General features: G+C 36.0%; 1 non-coding gene and 1 pseudogene across 4 annotated transcripts; both read right to left on the reverse strand.

Moving 5' to 3' along the window:
• Nucleotides 1–1,397: 1,397 nt before the first annotated feature.
• Nucleotides 1,398–6,628, reverse strand: LOC124899430 (annotated as a pseudogene).
• A 1,974-nt stretch (nucleotides 6,629–8,602) lies between these two features.
• On the reverse strand, nucleotides 8,603–10,246 carry LOC107856191. Of its 4 annotated transcripts, none has more exons than XR_007056352.1 (4): nucleotides 9,956–10,246; nucleotides 9,752–9,832; nucleotides 8,780–8,848; nucleotides 8,609–8,706 (listed from the first exon to the last, which is right to left on the reverse strand). It is a non-coding gene; the product is annotated as an uncharacterized LOC107856191 (transcript). The 4 variants fall into 4 exon arrangements; XR_007056349.1 differs by having other exon boundaries at nucleotides 8,780–8,859; XR_007056350.1 differs by having other exon boundaries at nucleotides 8,603–8,706; nucleotides 8,780–8,859; nucleotides 9,752–10,246.
• Between the last annotated feature and the right edge of the window lie 376 nt (nucleotides 10,247–10,622).

Consider the following 10,622-nt stretch of genomic DNA (forward strand, 5'->3'; position numbering starts at 1 on the left):
TGGTGTCCCCTAATTACACATGCAAGGTTAAGGGGGAAAGAATAAAGACTCAACACTTTTACTCATTTAATTTTTACTTTTATTTATTCGGAATTAGCTATTCGAGATTAGTTATCATATTCGTAAGTTGAAATAAAAATAACATTATAATCACACAGAATAACCAACTCTAAGATAAATTATTATATATTTTATTCCAACTAATTAAGAAATAAGCTTATCTTAAAATTAATTTTAAAATATTTTATCTTTTATTCTTTCTACCAAAGAAACTCTTAAGTTTGAGTTTTAACCTTGCTTACCATTCATTTAATTAAAAATTGAAATCACTAATAGATGGACAAAATTAATCAAGTGAAAAGTCACTTGACATTTTTAAATAAGGAGGGTGTAGAAGAAAACGAAATAATGGTTAGTTGAGGTATGAAAATCATAAAAAAAATGATGATTTAGATGTATTTTTTATTATTAACTCATAAATAAATTGTGAAAGTTAATGTAAGTTCTTTTGAGAGAAAATGATTTTATTTCATAAATTCATACTTCAATTATCCATTGTTCTATTTACCTACCTAAACTATCACTCATTATATTAAAACACACCTCAATTCTAAGTTACCTATACGCGTCTGTTGTCGACCGAAAACTGAAATAAAAATTTGACAACTCAACATTGAGGTGTGTTGTAATATGAATGACAGTTCGGTAAGTAAATAAAACAATGAACAATTTAGATTTGAAACTCAAAAAATTGATATTTTAGATGGGTTTTTTATCATTCCTCCCGTTCATATTAAGTGATACTAGTATTAGTACTCACACGATCCACAGATATATCTTTTCATGGCAGGGATATTAAATAAAATCTAACTCGTTCAATTCACACAAAATATATACGTAGACCAACAATTTTTGCTACTTCTATGATATTATATATCCATATATTTCTTAGAAAATACAAATGTATGAATGGTCATTTATGGACTTTGATTGATTTATTTTTATATGGATAATGTCAATATAACTCTCTTGCTAGCACAATTTGCAAAATAACAAACTAGACTAGAGTTATATGAAACTTCTAATTTCTAACTACTCCCACCATTTAAAAAAGAATGACCTAATTTGACTTAGCACGAAGTTTAAGAAAATAAATAAGACTTTTGAAACTTGTGGTCCTAAATCAAAGTTATGTCAAATGTACCAAAACGTCCTTTAATTTTGTGGTCTTAAACATGTCATGTGAAAAATTTGAATTAAAAGTATTGACAAAAGAAGAAAAAGGTCATTCTTTTTGGAACAGACTAAAAAGAAGAAAAAGGTTATTCTTTTTAAAATGGAGGGAATATAAAATATAAAGAACATATTCCATTTCATGATAGCTTTAGCATAAATTGTCAATCAGAAATTTTCCATGTAGAGTTGTAAAGCATTTTCCATCTGTTTGTTTTCTCATATTAAAGACTTCTAGTGGATACGTGCCCACACTAGCTGAGTGTTGCTTTTCTCTTAAACGCGCGACTTCATAGAGCTTCCTTACCACTATCAAGAAGGGCTTCCGCTGACGAATCCAAATCATGAGGAAAGAAAACCCTGAAAACATTCATGGTCACGCGAATGAGCTCAAATTTTCATGAGTGAATCAAGATCATTACAACAGCAAACCTAGTGTAATATAATGCCACAAGTGGGGTCTGGGGAGGGGTAGAGTGCACACAGACCTTACCCATACCTTGAGAAAGTAGAGAGGATGTATCCAATAGACTCTCGGCTTAAAGAACGATAAAAAAGAGGAAGTACCAACAAGCAGAAACCATAACACTAAAATAAGATAACCAAGGCTAAAGGAATATGTAATAGAAATCTAAAAATGAAGAAAAACAAGAATAATACTAATACTTAGAAAAAGGAAAAGAAATATGTCCAACTACCATACTAACCCTCTTAACATAATTCTTGACCTCCACATCCTCCTATCAAGGGTCATGTGCTCATGAGCTGAAGTTGCATCATATCGTGCCTAATCACCTCACCCCAATACTTCTGAATAGAGAACATATGTAAAATAAATTGCCTAATCACCTCATATCCAAGTTTTGTCTTACAACAACAACAACATACCCAGTGTATTCCCACAAAATGGGGTCCGGAGAGGGTAAAGTGTACAGTCCATACCACTACCTCAGATGAAGTAGAGAGGTTGTTACCGATAGACCCTCGGCTCATGACAAATAACAGTGTACCAAACAGAGAACATAAAAAAGTTGTCTTAGGAAATGAAAATTAATCCTCATTTTCCCAATTGTTTAGCATGTCTGTCTTTCTATACAAAAAAATCATCTACTTTCTTGCAGATCGAGAATAAAGATGGGAAAAAGAGAACGTTATAATCACCTGCACGTATTGTGGTCCAGTGTCTTGCCCAGTTGGTCTATGTCAGCGATACCCTTAGTGCCTGCAACAACTCCAAGCACTTGCCTGGGAAGGAGGGAGTTGATATTTTTCAAGAAATCAAGATCAAACTCGAGATAGGGAGAATCATATGCAGCAAGAAGTAATACTATATTGCCGAGGCATAAGTTGTGGAAAAACCACAACAGAAAGAATATTACTCACTCCGTTTCAATTTGTTTGCCTGGTTTTGACTAGTCACGTAGGTTAAGAAAATAAAGAAAACTTATGAATCCATAGATCTTAAATTAAAGAGATGTACAATTTACCAAAATGTCTTTTAATCTTGTGGCCTTAAACATGCCATGTAGAGGATTGAAATTACAGATCTGTCAGAAAAGGAAGGGACATTCTTTTTGAAACGAACCAAAAAGGAAAGTAAGACAAACAAATTAAAATGTAGGTAGTACAGTATAAGAAAAACAAATTAAAACGTAGGTAGTACAGCATATAATTCCTTTAGGCCTTCATTCAGAAGCAAATAGAAAGAACAAGTATCCAGAACAAAGTAAAAAGGGAATAAGCTGGTACTTTGCTTTTGTTCATGGGATGAAAAAGGGAAAGGAAAAAAAATTACCAAAGAATAACATCAGTCTCTAACCCTAAGTTTAAACTCAAAACCTACAAGTCCCAACCACATTTTACTGTTGAAGCAAACAATACTTATTCTAGTAACTGGTTAAAAAAGGCCCGATGGTAGTGGAAGCATTTATGTTGACAGATCATAAATAGAAAGACAAATTTCAAGAAAGCTCAAATATCCCAGACGAATAGACAACTTCTTTCACAAGATTAACACTTTCCACACATAATCTTGGATTCTCTCTTCTTTTTTTTTCGGACCGTGGCACTCGCCAATTTAAAGTTCCGTGGAATGTGTCGTAAGGACGGTTGTTCTAGCTCCTCTGCTTCCATCCACATTTCGATATTCTCTTTTTCCAGCTTTACTTAGAATGAGTTTGTCCAATTTTACATCCTTGCCCAACTCTAAAATTACTTTTCTTAATCAACATAAGTATTGAAAGTAAACCTTTAAGATACAAAAGTGTATTTAGTGGATAAACGAAGGAGAAACTAATACTGAACACTAGTATCCTATAACGAATATCAAATTGTGAATTATATGTAAGTTGTAGCTTTCATTTTCAATCAACTTCGATCTCAGAAACACAGTGATAAAAAATGGAAGAACAATCATATAACTAGCAATAAGAATTTTATGACACCGAACTAAGCAAGGCTCATTGCGACCTTTGACCAGGCATTCTTGATCATGCTTATCCTTTTTCTTTGAAGGCCACGAGGATTTCACATACCTTATCCCAGCATGCGTATTCTTGATATCACAGTATGGTGAATCCGTTTCAATCATCATTAATTCAACAGGTATACCTTTTACAACTTCAAGGTTCTCAACCGTCTTGAGAGAGCAACCATTTACGCCTAATAAGTAGTTCAAACAGACAGACATAAAGAGATATGAGTAAATCAGGGTCTAGCAATCTCAGGTATCTGATGGAAAACACATGAATATGGCAACTTCTAAATTAAAAAAACAGAATACTATGGACTGGAAATTTCACCTACAAAAACATTACTAAATGAAAGAAGTTTATCACAGTCTTCAGAACTTCCAGTGAAAGAGTACGCACAACCAGCAGCAAACCTGTTCAACACAACTGGTACATGAAAACGCCATATATAAAACTGCAACGATGAATGCTAATCATTAATTAAATTTGAACCATGATAACATTGCTTAAATTCTCCTAATCAAACAAAACAAGACTAAGGTACTGCCTCAACTCCATAAGGCAATTATCAGTCAAACAGCCTTTGAAGTTTACTTCAGTATTCTTGCAATAGCATATCTCGGCATAAGCTAGCTCCATAAAATTTTCTGACATGAGGAGGTAAGGGTGTCTAAATTCACTTTTCTCTGAACACAAATAGGTGGGAGCCTTCTAGCATTGGGGCCCCGCTTCATCCCAAAAGCAGTGAGTGAGATATGGGAGTCAGACATAGTTGTGAAATCATGAGATACTGGAGGTTGATTACTTTATTTATTTATTTATTTATTTTCATAACCGTGGTGTCTGGGCCAGCTTGCGCGCATCTCGACTAAATCTACGGGATACCTGTCACCTCCCACCAGCAACAGGTACCGGGTAACTCTGTCCACCAAGGCTAGAACAGATGAAAAAAATCACCTAGTGTTTTGTCTCTATTGGGAATTGAACCTGAGACCTCATGGTGCTCATCCATCACTTTATTTATTCCTTCCCCTTTTAAACTGGCTTATGGAAAAACTAAGAATCAAACTATAAGATCTTAGGTTAATTAACCTGATCTTTCTAAAACTAAAGCCAAGCCATCTTGTGCTATCTCCAACATGTACAAAAAATTTACCGATCCTCATTTCATTTAGAATGTCGCAAGAATCCTGAGCAGCTGCTCGCATGTGAAGAAACATTGGCAGCTTCGTTGTATATGCTAACTCAAACTGCTTTTCAAAGTACCTATATTTCAAAATAGTGAAAGAGAAAGCAAAACCACCATCAGCAAAGTGGAAACAAGGCAAACCTACTGAATTATAGTCACCAAAAGGTGCACCTAGGCTACAAGTTAAAGAAGTAATTCCTTCAGAGAAAATCAGTAAATGCCACCAGAAAGAGGGTTAGGGCATTCGGGGAGGGGTGGGAGGATTGAGCAAGTTTTCACGACACAGCTCCGCCACTTGCTTTTGCGTGGGATGTGTGTGAGAGAGAGGGAGTTGTAAATTGTGAAGGAAGAATTCATAGGGTTGAGTGATTTGAAGGAAATACATACTTCTTTTGAATATCAGATGGGCAAAAGTGAAGTCTATCATAGTCCAATCCACATTCGCCAATCGCAACCACCTTATTTGAAATGAATTTTATCATCAGCAAAGCAAGTAAATAAAGATAAAACTATAATTATCTTTAGGCACCTAGGCGATATAGTCACAATTAAAATAGCTCCAAACTTGCTAGCCAATACATAAAAGATTCATGTAGAAGTTTATATTCACATTCACGAGAGAAAAGGAATGAAACACATGATGGGTGACTTGAGCTATATCATCAAAATGCATTACAAATGTGCATTTTATGAACAAATCTTTGTCATTAAAAACTACTTACAGCCTCCGGTGTTTGTTCGACATGTTCCCTAATACATGTTAGGAAGTTAGCCCAGAAAGTTGACCTCCAAATGTGCTAGTCTAATTAAGAGCTTGTCTAATTCTTAAAATCTTCCAAGTTCTTTTTGCGGCAAAACCTTTTTTCTACTGTGATTCGCATGAAACCTCAAAGCAGTTAAAGGACAAGCTTAAATTGCTCAAAAGTTCTTTAAAAAGGGCAAATGATTCAGTATTATTTTGGTTATACTAGTGTCATTATAGGAACAAATCCTTATCGAAAAAGTTTGGAGCAATTGAAACACAAGACCAGTTAACTCAGGAGCTTGAACTGCTCAGGGTTCACATGTTAAGAAGTATAATATTAAAGCTTGTCAAAATATGCTAATTGAACAGGGCATTTACTAAGAAGGTGTAAGTTCAATGACTCCATAACCTTATATACAGAAAACTATACGTACTTTTCCTTTTTCTTTTCCCTCTTTAGCCAATGTCAAAAGATCCTGCAAATGCTTTTCCGGATCCCCACTGTCTTCAAATTCCTGATTGAGCACAGAAGAAGAAAATGACAAAGCATCCAACATATATGAACAGGTAGATATTTTCAGTAGGTTATTACAAAACATTAAGAGTGAAGCCCACATTGCATCATGTTGGGTGCACACCCACAGTACAGAAAAGTCTTGCTGCAAAAAGAGTTACTTCTCATGGTTAGACATGCCAATATATTTGAGAAGCCAGCTCGCTGGAAAACAACTTCATTATTCAGAGTAAATTAGCTAATTAAGGACATATGCTAACCATCTGTTTCAGCAATGGTGAGAGCTTCCTTTGATTCTTCAAGAGAGCCACCAGTCACCTGGAAGAAAAAACTAACCAAATTATAATCTTCACAAGAATAAGAGAAAGGCAAGTTCGTAGAATGGTTGTAAGTAAGACCATAATAAATGTTATATGGAAGTGATTTTTTTTTTTTTAAGAATTATTACAGTTACAGTTACAGCTCACCGAGGACATGACCCTAGATAGGAAGGTATGGAAGATGCGAATTACGGCAGAGGATTAGGGCCAGTTCGGGTCGCTAGTGTAGGGAATAAATTGGTGGGGGTGTATTCCTGTTATGATTCCGTATTCAATGTTCCGTGTTCCGTGTTCCATGTTTATTACGAATATGTGTGCTTTCCTCCGCTGTATATTCCTGCATTCCTGCTTTACTCTGTTTTATATTCCTTATGGGTGCCGTATCTATGTTATGTCATCTGCTTCTGTGCTGTACTATGTGTTTGTGTGATATCTCGTGACTTGAGCCGGGGGTCTTTCGGAAACAGCCTTTCTACTTCATCAGAGGTAGAGGTATGGACTGCGTACATCTTACCCCCCCCAGACCCCACTAAGTGGGAATACACTGGGTTTGTTGTTGTTGTTGTTGTTGTTGAGTGAATGTTGAGCCTCAGAGTTCCAACATATCCACAAGATGAGTGTTGAGAAAAATAAAAATATTGATATCGATACGCGATCATGCAAGATTAGAATGATGACGTTATGTATAACAGTAGAAGGTATAGGTAGAACACATTGAGGATAAAATGAGAAAAGGTCACTTGAGATAGTTTAATCTTGTCCTATGTCAGCCTACCTGAGAGACCTACAATAGAATATTCCTTCTTTTAGTACACTTTTAAGTGGTGACTCATTTGGGTTTCAACACATCAGAATTGTTAGTCAAATCCAGTAAATAATACATAGACAGACACTCAATCTTGGACTCAGCTAGTGAGTTAACACTCCAACTTTGAGTATGCACATCTCAACACCTAACCTCGTTTCCACTGTGTCAATTGAACACTCCAACTTACAAAATAATCATCTGGACACCTTCAAAATCTATGTGCCATGTCCGCATTGGAGATATCCACGAGACACAATGAAAAGGAGTTGGAGTGTTTGGTTGCCAACTGAGACCAAGTTGAGGCGCTCAGATTTGTACTCTCAACTCGTCTCCACTATGTCGGTTACAAAAATGGAATAATGCCACTTGGCCAGAAGAACAAGAAACGACCCACATACTAAATAATACTACTAGGCCCTACCTCTAACCCCTTAGTTCTATCATATTTAGGAGTCCCGGTAGTTAGGTTAATTTACCTTGTATAACAATTTGGGGAGAATACCCCATATGCATGCGGTATCCCAAAACAAGAGAGAAGAAAGTCTATGTGAGATGATTCTCAACAAAAGATGCCCAATTTAGGTGCATAGGGTTCCAACCAGAGTTTGGTATTTTGAATCTTTAACATTATAGGAACAAGACGTTGCATAGCAAAAAGAAATGAGATGTAACATAGCATACAGATTGAACGAGAAAACAAATGAAAACTACTAGTACATATAGCCTGACTCCTGAAGAGAGCGGAAAATTAGGAAGCAAGCAAGATCTGCAAGGGTGGCCGAGCTCATCCCACAGGGCTTGCTTAGTGTGTTTTACTTTTCTTGTGTGGTTTGCGGGCTATTGGACTGGACTGGGGTACCTTATGGGCACCTAAAGGATTTTGTCGTGGATTCCCTTGTCAACAAAAAAAATCACAAAGCAAGAACGTGGACGCACAGGCACAACACAAGTTTAGCCATGCCATATACAGGGAAGAGATGGTAGCTGGTCTATAATGTAAACTGGATAATAATGCTAGCACTTTTCTACCATCAAGGTGTCAAAACCTAAGAGCAAGAAATGATCTATTGGAGTCTGCATACAATCATTTTGAAAAAGATAATGACAATTTTGAGGTGCTAAACTTGGAGCTTTCATTTTTTACTAGACTCTGCACAGTTGCAGCAAATAGTACAGTTACACAAGATCGGACCACCAAAGTAGAAACTAGGAAAAAGATTTCAAAGTCAACAAGGAAACTGCAAAACTACTATAAATGTACATAATTAAAGTGCCAAGCCCAACACTAGCCAGCAGGAAATAAAGTTAGATATTTGAAAAGATAATAACGACAAAAGGTTACCTGCAGAAGGATGTATTTGTAACCAAAGCTTGCTGTAACATCTCAAGACATGTAGTTGTACATAAAGTCTGATGCTAGAGACACCTGCGCGGAAGAAAAGGGTTTAAGAAAAGCAAGTCACAAAAACATTTGTTAAGATACTAATAAATCTTAAAACCTTTTCAGAAATTCTCTGAACATAACTCACTGCAACCATTCCAGCACTAGCAATTTGCCCTGCAGCAACCTGCAGATAAACTTAACAAACACTCAATAGCGTCAAAACATTAAAAACGAAAAACCTAGAAAGATGAAAGACACCTATGAAAAACACAACTACAAGTAGTTAATGCTGGTGAAATCGGCATAAGAAAATATAATAGATCTGTTCTCTTTGGGAGGGTTTATACTCAGAAACATGAATATTTTGATGTTCCTCTTCGACAATATCAATGGAATTACTAGGGCCCATTTGGCCATGAGAATTTTTTCACTTTTCTGGAAAAAAAATTCATTATATGCCAAATACAACTCCAAGTTGATGTTTGGGCATGAGAATTTCAAATACAACTTGGAGTTGTACTTGGAAAAGTGAAAAACAAGAAAAAGTTGTTTTCACTTTGTTCCATCTTCCTTCTCTCACAAAAATTCAAGAACAACTCCAATTATTCTTATGGACAAATACAACTCCAACTCCAAGTTCAACTCCAGGTTCAAAAATTTTAGTTTTCATGGCCAAACGCCCACTAAGACAAAACGATATAACATAAAACACTTTTGCATCTGGAAGATCTGCAATTCCTACAATTGAGGAAGGAGAATAATGACAATGGTCTTGACGTTATAGCTTCTGAAAAAACTATGCTCGGAAATTACAACAAAAGCTATTCATACAATATTGACCCTCAATCAAGACAGCTTTAATACGAACCACAAGGAATCCATGATTGACCAATAGGTGTGATGTCAAATTTCCAAGATACCCAAGATCAGACCGCCAAATTAGAAACTAGGAAAAAAGATTTCAAGGCCAACAGGAAACTGCAGAAATTACTGCAAATGCACATAAGTAAAGTGCCAAGCCCAACATTAGCCAGTAGGAAATCAAGTTAGATTTCAAAAAAAAAAAAAAATTACAACAAAAGGTTACCTGCTGAAGGATGTAATCATAACCAAAGCTTGTTGTAACATCTCTAGACATGTAGACTCTAGTTGTACATAAAGTCTGATGCTAGAGACACCGGCATGGAAGAAAAGAGTTTAAGAAAAGCACATCACAAATGCAGTTGTTAAGATACTGCATTTCTAAGAAAAAGAAGAATGGCCAAAAAAACGCAAATCAAAATTGATGTACCTTCTCAATAAGGATGACTAGAAAGCTCAAGCAATGCTCTATTTGTCATCACCTTTTGCAATTGCATTGGGTGTAATTTCTTTTGCAGGGATGAAAGGAAATCGTATCACAGCGATAGCATAGCCAAATAAACCAACCAAAACAAATATTCAGTACTTATTTTTTGAGTGAAGCTCTGGTATCATGTCAAGGACAGAAGGATTCTCCCTTACAACGTTTACCAAAAGTCCAGTTGTACTTGCATCAAAAGAGAAGCCCCTATCAGCCATTTCCTTCATACAAGTTTTCATTTCATTAAATTTGCTCCACCTGAGAAATCCTTGCGCAAACACATTGTAAGCGGCATTGTCTGGCAAACAACTATTCTTCTCCATTTTTCTTCTAATAAAGAATTGTGATCTTCTCCTAAATAGAAACTAAATCACTAAACTAATCTTCTAAATCACTAAACTGATCTTCCATATCTCAGTTATCAATCAGTTATCGATCAGGAATACATTCTCCATTATGCCCCCCTCAAGTTAGGTGTGACGAGACAACACCTAACTTGGGTAGCATCTGCTGGAAGGCTAGCTTAGACAATGGTTTGGTGAGTGGATCTGCAACTTGATCAGTGGAGTGGATGTGTGATACTCGGACTAGGCCATTCCGAACTTGATTGCGAACA

This window comes from Capsicum annuum, chromosome 6 (genome assembly GCF_002878395.1).
Source record: "Capsicum annuum cultivar UCD-10X-F1 chromosome 6, UCD10Xv1.1, whole genome shotgun sequence".
In the NCBI taxonomy this organism is placed as follows: Eukaryota; Viridiplantae; Streptophyta; class Magnoliopsida; order Solanales; family Solanaceae; genus Capsicum; species Capsicum annuum.